The sequence below is a fragment of the Cervus elaphus genome, chromosome 18 (genome assembly GCF_910594005.1).
Source record: "Cervus elaphus chromosome 18, mCerEla1.1, whole genome shotgun sequence".
In the NCBI taxonomy this organism is placed as follows: Eukaryota; Metazoa; Chordata; class Mammalia; order Artiodactyla; family Cervidae; genus Cervus; species Cervus elaphus.
The window spans coordinates 42,962,626-42,976,049 of NC_057832.1; the positions used below are offsets into that span (position 1 = coordinate 42,962,626).

Consider the following 13,424-nt stretch of genomic DNA (forward strand, 5'->3'; position numbering starts at 1 on the left):
TAATTGTGGGGAAAAGTCATTTGACATACCCTCTTTTCAGGTATACACTGCAACTTTTAAAAAAGACAATAGGATGTATTTTCATTATGTATGTTTTCTGTTTATGTAGCCTTCCATCTCTTTTCTCAATGTATTGATTATAGATATTTCTGAAGTTTAAAAAATGCCATTAATTAAATAGGTGACTTTTTCTCCCTGTCTCCAAATATAATTTATTGCTTGCATTGGCATAGTTTTCTACAAGCTGAGTTTCACATTTCATTGGTATGAATCTAGCTCATGGAACAGGAGGCTTTATACATAGTTTTGTTTTTTTTTTTTTTTGGAGGGGTGGGGTTATCAGTTTTAAAAGATATTCTTACCATTTATCATTCTTTTTAGCCCAATGAATGTAGATACTCTGAAATTTTCATTGTCTTATTTGTGAAAATATAAATTTCAAGACTTCTTCTGTTTCCATCCTGAGCATCTGAGTTACTCTGAACAGCAATCAAGTTTTAGGGCATGTCTATTCAAAATACCCATGTACTCCTGCTTGGTGATCAGAACTTGAAAGGGTGGACACATAAAGCCTGCAGGTGTGAGAAATCTTTGTAAATACCAGACATTGCCATGATGGAAGGGAATAGGTCACTTTATTGAAGTCTGATATTATAATACTTCACAAATCTATTCAAATTCTATTGGGTTGCTTTGAAGAAAAATGTGCATAGTACTATAGAATCATTAGCTAAAAGAGTATCCTATACATCTTTGGTAGGAAATATGTAATCCACCAGAGTTTAGGGTCTGTTTTTTTGTCATGCCAATATTACATATGTTTCCACGAACAATTAGAGTCTAAGTAACAGTCTTAAAATATGTAATCAGATAAACCAAAGCAGACCTAAATTTGAGTAAATGAACAATATTTCTGTACTAATCAATGCTTTTTTCTTCCAAAGAAACACAACATAGCTCTAATAAATAGTTCTAGTTCTAAGATCATGTAGCACAGATAAATTAAGCAGAGAAACTTAAAAGTAAACTACTGCTGAGATCCTTAACTCACAGAAACCTCAACTTTGAATATACTGATATGGAATTATCTTTCTGTATATGTCAAACATAGCACTGTTCAAATAGCAGTATAAATAATTTTACTAGCAAATTAGATGAGCTCTTGAGTGCAGATCATTAGAAGTACACAGTTCTATTGTTTGTTATTAAAATTTACAATGCTTTAAAATACTTAAAAGGCAGGGGCATGTCCCCTTAAGATATCTACCTGACAGTGATACACCTTTGGGAATCCTCTATGCTTGCTAATCCAGGGAAGGAACTAGAAGGAAATCTAAATGAAATCCTTAAGAAACGAGCTTATTGGGTATATTACCTAGTCTATTTCTGGATCCCGCCCTCTCTGAGTTATCTCACTGTCAGATAAGAAAATGGAACAGGATTGACGAAGAGATATGCTCCCAGTCTGGCTCTTTGATTTTGCGCTCAAGCCAAAAGGAGCGGAGGGCATGAGTTAAGTAAGCATCCTTGCCAGGCGTGCTTGCAGGAGAGCGAACCTCTGGCAGCACAGCGTCTCCCAGCTGCGACGCGGACCAGCTCCGCTGACCGCTGCCCACCTCTCCTGGCAACCTCCACACCCACATGAAACCGCCTGTGTGGCAGCCAGTCACGGCACGGTTTCCTGTGCACAAAACTGGGGGAACCCCCCCTCCCCGCCCCACATAGAAACGTATCCCGGAGCCGAGAGCAGAGCTGGCGGTCGTTGGCTGGTGAGACTGGTCTTTCTGGGGGTCTGCGAGCGCTCGTCAGTCCCTCCACCTCTCCAACCCTGGGCATCCGATATGTACCCGGAAATCTGCCTCCCTCCCGGAGTCATAGATGAGCGCGTACACACACAAACTCTCATTCACGCACACCCACCTTGCCGCTGCCCCCCACCCTCCCCACCCCTGGCAGAAAGGTAGAGACCGGTCCGGGCTCTGCCTCAACTTTCCGGGCTGTGCCTGCCCCACGCGGCGCCCGAGCCTCCGCGCCTCCGCTGGGCGCCCTCCAGAGGGACACGTCCTCCTCGGGGCCCCTTACCTCTCACCAACTCCTGGCAGGGACTGGAGCGGACCGCGGTGGCAGCTGTGGCGGCCGAGCCTGTACCCGGGCTCTGGCTCATGGTTGGTCTTCCTCATCCGACACAAAAGAGGTAGCTTGCTGGCTTTGTCCTTTCCCAGTCCAAGGGAGAACTTATTTTGCCCCCGAAATGGCCAACTTGTGCGCGCCGCGTCCTGTCACAGTGGCCCCTGCCCCCGCCCCCTCCAGGCTGCGTGCTGGACCACGGCCCGGCGGCAGAGCATCCAGGCTTCCGAGTCAGTGGGGAGTGGGAAAAGGGAAGGTGGGAGGAGAAGCGAGGGAGGAGGTTGGGAAAAGGGGAGGGGGTGCGGTGGTCTTCCAAGGAGGGGAGGGGAGCAGTTCTCTGCCGAGTGCCTGTCCTCCTTAGGGGCAAACCCACTTCCCAGCTAAGCAGCAACTTTCCTTCACCTTGGCCGGGCTGAAACCTTCGCATCTAATTGGGACTCTCTTGGCAGAGGCACGGACGGTTCTGGCATCCTCTCCTTCTCCTTTTCTTTTGCTCCTTTCTTACCCTCTCGCTTCCCCTTTCCCTCTTCGTTCCCCTTTCTCCCTCCCTTAAAAGGGGTGTATCTGCAGAGTCTTCAGTGAGCCAGGGTACCCAGAGGGGAGGATTATTATACAGAAAGCCAGGGCGATTTTGCTGGTGGCTTTACCTCTCTGTTTAAAATCCTGAAGCAGTGGCTGCAAAGGTTGGTGAATTTCGGAGGGGTCGGGTGGAGGGGAATGGGGGCAGCAGGGAGGTCGGCGGCTCTAACTTTGAAGCTCTGCTAGAGCTCGTGGCCTGCGGGAGAACCGGGACTGTCAGCCCTGGAAGAACTCTCCCGAGGTCCCAGTGTAACCGGAGGACCGCATGCTGGAGGAGACAGAGCGAGCGAGCTTGGGAGGCCGATGTGCAGCTCTGCCCCACACGCCGCTCAACTGCACATTGAGAGCCCCTGGAGAGGGCTTGTGCAGAACAATCTCTGGGTCAGACAGGAGGGGGACGCTCCTGTTTCCTAGCAACCCTCATCAATCTTCTCGGGATAGCTCCCTCTGAAGGAATTCGATTGGACAGCCCCTGGAGGGGAAACCACGCCCCTTCAAAAAATGCTGGGCTGCTGCTTTTTCGCTTTCTCCCAAATTTCTTGGGTGGAATAAGATTAGAGGGGAGTGCTGTATAATCTCCCTTCTTATCATCCGATGTTTCTACACCGCCTACTGGCAGCGACCCTCCCTCCCCCACATTAGTTCTTTTCTAGTCCTACTTGTGGTTAGCAGACACAACGTTTTTTACAGAACCTCTTCTTAAAATTAAATAAATAACCTAAAATCGGTGACGTAGGCACAAAAGAGAAAAAGGCACACGGAAATAGCTGTAATAGGCTCCGAGCTGCAAATAAAATCCCAAACGTGAAAATTCCAGGCCTCTTTCTATGTATAATTTCAAAATGAAAATTCACTGTCAATAATTTCCCCACCCTATTATACTAACTTCGTGTTAACCAAGGCCCGAGTTACCTGTATCCAGAGACAATTAAACTTAATGCTTTAACGCTACATTTATTCTTTAATATTTAATGTTGACTTGTTAAACAACTGCCTGCTTTTGTAAGCCAGCCAGAACATTTAGACTACAGAAACAATTTTACCACTGATTCTTTTAGAGAGCCAAGGATATTTAAAAAATACTTGTTACTTGTATATTCCTTTGTGAATGTCACTAAAACTAGAAACTTGAATATATTAAAAATTAAAATGTTATTTAATAGTGAAGCTGTAAAAATGTTCGAAGTTCCCCTTCTAATACCATTCTTTCTGGACTGCAATAGGAGTGCCCAAATAGAAGAAGAATCACTCTTCCTTTGTACTGCATTGCTATTATCTCACCACAAACACATTTGACTTTCATAAGAGAGAATTTTCACAATGTCTTTCCAATAGATGACTGTACATCAAGGAACAGTGACACAACAATGGAGAAGATAAAGTTGTATATACTGCAGGTCTTCAGATACCCACAGAGCCATGTTGGCAATTTTTTTTTTTCCTTCTTCAGACTGTTCCAGAAGATACCTTTTTGCTTTTCTAAGAGTTTATCAGAGTCAGCTGAAATTGAACAAAGAGATGTGATTTTTTAAATTTCATTGAAAAAGTAGCTGTGTTTGCATAAAGAAAGCCCTGATGTATATGCTGAACTGCATTGCCATAGCCTGTATGTAGCCTGTTTAACACACTCAGATTGGTGATGTGTAGAGACTGAAATACTGAAGCAAATTATCAATCTGTTACCAGATCTGCTGTTATGGGATACTTTCCCTTTTTCCTCTCCCACACACGCACAAAGGATTGATGAATGTAAGGGCTTTTCAGCCTGGTGGAAGCATGCTCCCTGAATTCAAATCTGTAATTGCCATCGCTTCCTAGTTTTGTGACCTTGGGCAAGTCTTTTAAACTCACAGTATCTGGGTTTCATCATCTGTAAAATGTGGATAATAATTTCTCATCCCTCAGAATTATTTTGAGGATTAGCAAGTACCATGTTAGCTATGTGCAACTAATTACTAGTTACCACTATTGGTCTCCAGTTTATAGTTTTATTTAACTTAATGGTAACTTAATTGTTGAGCCAAGCATAATGTTTACTTGAAGGCAGTTAGTCTTATACTTTAATTCTTCCTTTTTAATTTAACTTAAATTTATCATTGGGAACACAGCTTTAATTTTTAATATTTATTTGGTGTGTGTGTGTATGTGCATATGTATGTGTATCTTTCCAAGTTCCTTTTAAAAGCGTCAAGGGATGGAAATGAAGTACAATTTCTAGCTAAGTGGCATACCAATCAGGAAATGAAATCTCTCCCCTTTCCCCTTCCTCCCCTAAGTATTCTAGCTGGGTTCCAAGTCTAAACAGTTCTAGTCCCCTGTTGTTGTTTTTTTTTCTAGTCCCCTGTTTTAAGCACCTTAGTATAGTATGTTTATGTCCTTTATAAAATTTGTTCAATTCACATATGTGTTTGGACATCTAGACCACTCTTTCTAGTTTATGTTTTTATTAATTAATTTTTTACTAATTCATCTATGTTTATTTGAATGATTAATTGTGATATTCCTTATTAAGTTGTTTTACAGCCAGTGTTCCAACTCATGGTAAAATGCCTTTTGAATGTGGCCCATCCTTCATTCAGAAAGAACATTGAGAGTTGATGTGTTGTCATTGTTAATTACAAATAAAAATGCCTTCCACGTCTGCATTTTGATCCAGAATTGACTCTCACTAACGTTCTTTTTGATGTGAATGTCCATTGATTGGGTCAATTCAGAGATCAGTTTCTTTGCTGGCTTCTACTTCCAGTCAGCGGTGTGCAGTTATTTTGATTCAAACGTGGGGTGTCCAGTTTGTCTGGAACAGTGCTGGCTTAAACCTGTCAGGTTAGTGAGTTCACATTGCTTACTTTGTTTCTGGAAAGTGTGGGGTTTGGGCACTAAATTATGTGAACCCTCCAATCATCTGGCCAGTATCTCCTGTATCAGTCTTCCCTCACTCACCTGCTATGTGACTGTTAAATTCCCCTCTTGTAACTCTTTTTCCAGAATAGGAGTGACCAGTTCTGGAGGACTAATACACACATCTCTGTAAATGCATAATGCACATATTTAAAATATTAAAGTTTATATCTAATTTGCTTAGAAATATCTCTTTTTTTTTCAGCTTCTTTCAAAATGTTTCTCCTTGGATCTTTCAGACATTCTGATTTTAATTACTGTCACACAATATAAAAGTTAAAATATTCTAGTCTTAATTTTGATTGGCGCTCCAAGGCAAGGGGGTGCCAACTACCCCAGGTGCCAAAGCAGGTTTCAGATGCCCTGTGCTGAGTTTGACTGGAATATCTTTAAGCCATGTGGATTATGAAAGAGTTAAAGTCCAAGAAACTGAGAGAGATAGGAAACTGGAGTTGAGAGGGTTTTGGGGGTGCTCTCAATATGCAGGTAGAGGATGGGGGGCAGTTACGTGCTGTCTCCTCACTTCAACTCTAGTGAGGGGTGCTGCTGCTTCAGGGAAACTGTTGCTACGTTCCTCTGGAATTAGGGTGATGTAATAGATTTGCTTTTAACTTCATAGCAGAAAAATATAAAATGCAAGAGACTGGGTGGAGATGTGTTTCCCAGAGGGCTGAAATAAAGCTGAACTTGGGAGGTAACTGCACTGCCACCTATGACAGGTAGAAGGGCTTGCTTTTCTCTGTGTATGTGTGTTTGTGTGCGGGTGGTGGTGAGCACAGAACAGGAGGTGTGTTTGCTTGGATTCGAACCAGGAGGGCTTGGTGGAGAAACTGTGAATGCCCCTCAGACAGTCCGTGAGGGGCCTGGGGCTGTGGCAGTGCGCTGTGTTCTGCTTAGCCGCTCAGTCGTGTCCGACTCTCTGTGACCCCACGGGCTGTAGCCCACCAGGCTCCTCTGTCCATGGGGCTTCTCCAGGCAAAAATACTGGAGTGGGTTGCCTTGCCCTCTTCCATGGGATGAACCCAGGTCTTCTGCCTTGCAGGCGGGTTCTTTACATTCTGACCCACCAGGGAAGTGTGGCCCTGTGGTTGTGCTCAAAGGTGCCTCGTTGAAGGGTGAGAAAGAACTGCTGACCTAGTGCTTATGTGTGTGGCTGCATCAACCTGGTCGGGGGGTTGCTTTTTTTGTAATTCATCAGTCTGGACGAGACACCATTTCCTAATTCACATACAGTGGGCTAGGTGAAATCTGAAAGGTAACGTACAGACAGCCAGGGGCTTGAAGTAGGGTAGTAACTGTCCAGTCACGAAAGCCTCACCAGAAGCAGGTCATACTTTGCAATCAGAAATCCTCCAGATCCAAGGGTCTTCACAGAACTGATTAAAAGATTAGAAAAGACAGCTTTGAGCGCCTACTAAACCCAGGAAAAAGCAATGCTAAATGAGAGCAGTTCACACAGGACTTTTCTTATCCTGCCATGTCTTCTGTCTCTGACCTGTTGGACTCATCTCCTGATTGAGGTGGAGGGAGGTTGAGGGTGCAGAACTGGCTGAGCAGAGAAGAGACAGCCTGCCAGCTCCCACTGCAGGCTTCCCCGGCTCCTCTTGCTGCTCAAGGCTGGGGGAGGGGAGAAACTTTAACCCAGATGGACATCAGAATTCTGATCATTATATAGAACCTAATTCTATGTGAGTTTACTGGATTGTTGTTATTGTTCTTTGTTTTGTCGTTTGGTTCTAAAGTGAAGGAAGCAATTTATATCTATGAACAATCTAGAAGTCAAAGCACTGGCTTTCAATTACATCCAAAGGGATAGAGAAGAATAAGCTCTATAGGCAAGAAATGCAAGGGCAGCAGTGAGAAAAGAATAAATTTGTTTTTGTGGTACTTTAGGAAACTCACTTTGTAGGTATATAAATGATCTGAGCAGTGCTTTGGATTCTTTTGCATTTTCATCCCTGACTTTCACAAGGGAAAAAGAAAATAAATAATTCTTGGATATTTACTGTATGTTTTGCTTTTATCCTTCATATGGTATAGTTAATAGCTGAATTGAGGTTCTAAACTTAAATGTTCAAATATTAAAATATCCATCACCCACAAGTAGCTTCTTCGGAATACTTTAATTTTTAGAATAATTATTAATAAAATAAATAACTAGACATAAATATTAATAAAAATATTAGATTCTTTGAAAATACTCATCAGAAGAAATTGAAGTGCTTATTTATTTGTCTTCTCTATTAAATCGGAAGTTTCACTGATAGTACTTAAGGTAATGATGAGTGTGTGGAGGGTGGGGGCTCAGAGAAATCTTCCTTAGTAGACATTTGTTGAATGAATGAATTAACCTTTAAAGATTAAAAGATCATATTGACTTCGAAGGTTGAGTAAACCGAGTCCTGGATATAGCATGTATTCCCACATTTCTATGTAAGAGGAGTTTAGAATTGTTAATCTGGTTTATTGTTAATTTGCTTCACTCTCTTTAAGAGGGGAGTGATGTTCATGCAATCACTTTTCTGTCTGAAATTCTTAAAGCTTATTGACATGTTATAAAGCTTATTAGGCATCTGATCAATAAAAGGATTAAAATGATTGGAAGATCTTTCTAGAGGTTTTGTCTCCATTCTGTATTCATGTCAAGCAAATTGTTCTTAGATTTGAAGTGAAGTGAAAGTCACTCAGTCATGTCCTACTGTTTGCGATCCCATGGACTTTACAGTCCATGGAATTCTCCAGGCCAGAATACTGGGGTGGGTAGCCTTTCCCTTTTCCAGGGGATCTTCCCAACCCAGGAATTGAACCCAGGTCTCCTGTATTGCAGGTGGATTCTTTTAGATCTTTTTAAAATTAATTTTTTGGAGGTGAGCAGGGATAATGTGGTGATGAAAATTATGAGCTTTATAGGTTAATGAAATGCTCTTGGCATAGCCACTGCTCAGAGGAGTTAATTTATACAGATTATGTGTGGTTAGAATCACTGCTTTTACTTTGGACTCATGTCTCTAATGAGTCCAAATGCTAAAGGGGTTCGGAAGAAGGAAAAGTGCGTGAATGGATTTACCTTTTTACCTATAAATTTTAATCCCAGAGATTTTGGCAAAGGTTTACATTGTACATTGTTAGATAAAACATATGGTGATACTATTGATTTTGGTCTTTTGTTGATTATTTCTTTCCTGAAAATTCATACCTACCTATTTTTCAATACCTGGAAGAGATGACATACTGAGTGGGTCATTCCTAAGTCAGCCATTTGATTCAGAGCAGGATCCAATTAGTTACAGGTATATGTATGTTATTGGAGTAGGAAATGGCAACCCACTCCAGTATCTTGCCTGAAAAATGCCATGGACAGAGGAGTCTGGCAGGCTACAGTCCATCAGGTAGCAAAAAGTCAGACACAACTGAGCAACTGACGCATGCATATGTATGTATGTAATCAAATAATATTCATTGGAGACTTGCTGTTCAGTTGCTCAGTTATGTCTGACTCTTTTGACCCCATAGACTGCAGCTTATCATGCTTCCCTGTCCTTCACTGTCTTCTGGAGTTTGCTCAAATTCATTACCATCAAGTCAATGATACCATCCAACAATCTCATCTCTGTCTCTCCCTTCTCCTCCTGCTCTCAATCTTTCCTAGCATCAGGGTCTTTTCCAATGAGTAGCTCTTCCTGTCAGGTGGCCACATTATTAAAGCTTCAGCTTCAGCACTGATCCTTTCAATGAATATTCAGGGTTGATTTCCCTTAGGATTGACTGGGATGATCTCCTTGCAATTCAAGGGAATCTCAAGAGTCTTGTCCAGCACCACAATTTGAAAACATAAATTTTTCAGTGCTCAGCCTTCTTTATGATCCAACTCTCACATCTGTACATGACATTGGAGACTATCACGTGCCAAACACTCTGCAAAGTGTCTTGGATACCAAAGATAGAAGGTAGTAGGGACCTTGCCCTTGAAGATTTTAGTTTTCTGATAATGGTGAACAGAGGTGTCAACAAGTCATTAAAAACATAGAATAGATAAGGAAGGTCCTTTAGGAAGAAGAGTGACCTTATGGAAGTGGCCACTATATACTAAACAAGATAAAATTCCTGACCTCATGTCCTTTGAATATAATGACCCACTGCAAGAGCTTATTGTTATACAAATTTAGTGCTTCAAGGCTAAACTTTGGAAATACGTATGTGTGAGAAAGGGACGCATATCAGTTAGAAATGCTTTTTGGCAGCAATTAACACATTGCCCAGCAAACAATGGATTCAGCAAATAGTGCTGTCCTAGTTTATTTTCTCATTATCAAGACTGTAGAAATAGGCAGTTTTTGTATTGGTTAAGTGGCTTAGTATTGTGAGAGCCAGCATCTCTCTCTTTTCCTTCTTGTTGCAGTATTGCTGCTCCAGCTCCAGCTGTCACATCACTTATTCAGGAGGCAAGAATAAGCAGGATCAGAAGCATAAGCTGTATTTACCCTGGGTATCTGGGATGCATGATCTTTCTCAAAACCACATAGTAAGGAAAAAGAAATAAAAGGATTTCAGATTGGAAAAGAAGTAATACTCTCACTGTTTGCAGACAAATTATACTATACATATAAAATGCTAGAGATATGATCAGAAAATTATGTCTCATCAGTGAAGTTAGTAAAGTTGCCGGTTACAAAATCAATTCACAGAAATCACTTGCATTCCTGTACACTAACTAATGAAAAATCAGAGAAATTAAGGAATCAACCCCATTTACCATTGCAACAAAAGGAATAAAATACCTAGGAATAAATTTATGTAAGAAGACAAAATAGCTGTATAATAAGACACTGCTGAAAGAAATCAAAGACAACATAGATATTTCATGTCCCTGGGTTGAGAGAATCAATATTGTGAAAATGACTATACTACCAAATGCAATCTATAAATTCAAGGTAATCCCTATCAAATTACTAATTGCATTTCTCACAAAACTAGAATAAAATATTTCAAAATTTGTATGGAAGCACAAAAGACCCAGAATAGCCAAAGCAATCTTGAGAAAGAAGAATGGAGCTGGAGGTATCAACCTTCCTGACTTCAGGCTATACTACAAAACTACAGTCATCAAGACAGTATGGTACTGGTACAAAAAGAGAAATATAGAACAATGGAACAAGATAGCCCAGAGATAAACCCATGTACCTATGGGCACCTTATTTTTGACAGAGGAGATAAAAATATACAATAGGGCAAAGATAGTTTCTTCAATAAGTGGTGCTGGGAAAACTGGATAGCTACATGTAAAAAAAATGAAATTAGAACACTTCCTAATACCATACACAAAGATAAACTCAAAATGAATTAAAGACCTAGATGAAAGGCTGGATGCTATACAACTCTTAGAAGAAAATATAGGCAGAACACTCTATAACATAATTCACATCAAGATCCTCTATGACCCACCTCCTAGAGTAATGGAAAAAAAAATAAATAAACAAATGGGGCCTAATTAAACTTAAAAGCTTTTGTACAGCAAAGAAAACCATAAACAAGGTAAAAAGACAACCCTCAGAATGGTATAAAATAATAGCAATTAGATAGATGACAAAGGATTAATTTCCAAACTGTACGAGCAGCTTGTGCAACTTAATACCAGAAAAACAAACAACCCAGGCAAAATGTGGACAAGACCTAAACAGACATTTCTCCAAAAATGACATACAGATGGCCAATAAACACATGAAAAGATGCTCAACATTGCTCATTATTAGAGAAAGGTAAATCAAAACTACAATGAGATATTACCTTACACCAGTCAGAATGGCCATCATCAAAAAGCCTACAAATAATAAATTCTGGAGAGGATTGGAGGAAGAGAATGCTCTTGCACTGTTGGTGGGAATATGAATTGATTCAGCCACTATGGAAGACAGAGTGGAGATTCCTTAAAAAACTAGGAATAAAATTACCATATGACTCAGCAATCCCACTACTGGGCATATACCCTGAGAAAACCATAATTGAAAAAGACACATGTACCACAGTGTTCATTGCAGCTCTATTTACAATATCTAGGACATGTAAACAACTTAGTTGTCCACTGACAGATGAATGAATAAAAATGTTGTGGTACATAAACACAATGGAATATTACTCAGCCTTAATAGGAACAGTGCCAATGAGGTGGATGAACCTAGGGCCTGTTATACAGAGTAAAGTAAGTCAGAAAGAGAAAAACAAATATCATATATTAACACACACATATGGAATCGAGAAAGATGATGCTGACAAACCTATTTGCAGGACAGCATTGGAGAAGCAGACATAGAGAACAGATTTATGGACACAGTGTGGTGGGGGAAGAAGGGGGTGAGATGAATGGACAGGGTAGCATGGAAACACATACATTGCCATCTGTAAAACAGATAGCCAGAGGGAATTTGCTGAATGACTCAGGGTACTCAAACCGGGGCTCTGTGACAACCTAGATGGGTAGGATGGGGTGGGAGGTGGGAAGAAGCTCAAGAGGGAGGGGACATATGTATACCTGTGGCTGATTCACGTTGTTGTAGAGCAGAAACCAACACAATGTTGTAAACTAACTGGAGTGGGTAGCCTATCCCTTCTCCAGGGGATTTTCCCAACCCAGGATTCGAACCAGAGTCTCCTGCATCGCAGGCAGATTCTTCACCAACTGAGTTACCAGGGAAGCCCCATCCTTCAGTTAAAAGTAAATAAATTTAAAAAACATAATAATATTATCATTTATGTCTAACTGGCCAGACCTTTCCATATGACTATCCCTAGCTATATAGTAGGTTCGAAACATGCAATTTGCTTTTCTGGCTTCTCTAGTGTAAGGTATCAAGCAAGAGGGTGAATGGAGCTGGCAACTGAGTCAGCTGGTCTAAAGTGTCTGACTTGGGGAGTAATCTCACTGCTTCCCTCTTAAATCATTTCTATGCTGGAGATAGTGTTCCAGTCCGTAGTCAAATTTTTAAAAAAAATTTATTTAAGTGTATTTACAGTGTTGTGTTCATTTCTATCATACAGCAAAGAAAGTCCATTATACATATATATACTCTTTCTTATTCTATTCCATTATAGTTTTTCACTGGATATTATATATGGTTCTCTGTTATATATAGTAGGACCTTGTTGTTTATCCATCCTATATATAATAGTTTGCCTCTGCTACTCCCAAACTCCTAATCATTCAAGTCTAATTTTGACTTGAAATTGGGGGACTTAAATAGATCTGTCATGGAAGGGAAAATTTTTATAGTTAATTGAGAGGATTCACTCCTTGTTCTTTTATAGGCTGTGGCCAAGTGACTATATAGGATCAAGGTCAAGTGTAGTTTCTATTATTAATTATCTTAACATCTGGCTGATGCTTTGTCTGAAAGCAATATGGATCATTTAATACTCTTAGAGCTTAAAAGTATGTTTCCTCTTAAAGGAAATGCTAAGTTGTAATGCAAACTATTTGTATCGATAGGTATAAGCACAAATTCCAAACAATGATGCCCTTAACATCTCCTTATTTGGAAGACTGTTCAGTAAAGAGTAAATGCATTTTCAAGTATGCAAAAAAAAGTGGATCCTCAAGCATGAATGTTGTGCAGAGATATCCCTCTAGTGGTTCTATTCTGGGGACTCATTTAATAATAAATATTTACTGAGGGCCTGCTCCATGCCAGGCAGTGTGCTATCTGCTAGGTGTGAGGATAGATTAGTTCAATATAGCTCTGGATGTTACGGAGCATACAGCCAGAAAAATGCTTTCAATCAATATAAGCTTTATTTTTAGGAATGTTCCAACCAGAACCCTTATGACC

The 13,424-nt window shown here is 40.6% G+C and overlaps 1 protein-coding gene across 2 annotated transcripts in view; it reads right to left on the reverse strand.

The window, feature by feature from the left end:
* The window catches only part of GRM3 (glutamate metabotropic receptor 3), a 228,174-nt gene extending 225,158 nt beyond the window's left edge, over window positions 1-3,016 (reverse strand). Inside the window, exon 1 of one of the 2 annotated variants that reach the window (XM_043873420.1) lies at window positions 2,775-3,016. The gene's annotated coding sequence lies outside the window, so the exon portion shown is untranslated. Of the gene's footprint in view, window positions 1-2,082; window positions 2,598-2,774 lie in introns of those variants that run through there. The other variant, XM_043873419.1, reaches the window with a different exon arrangement.
* Window positions 3,017-13,424: the final 10,408 nt, after the last annotated feature.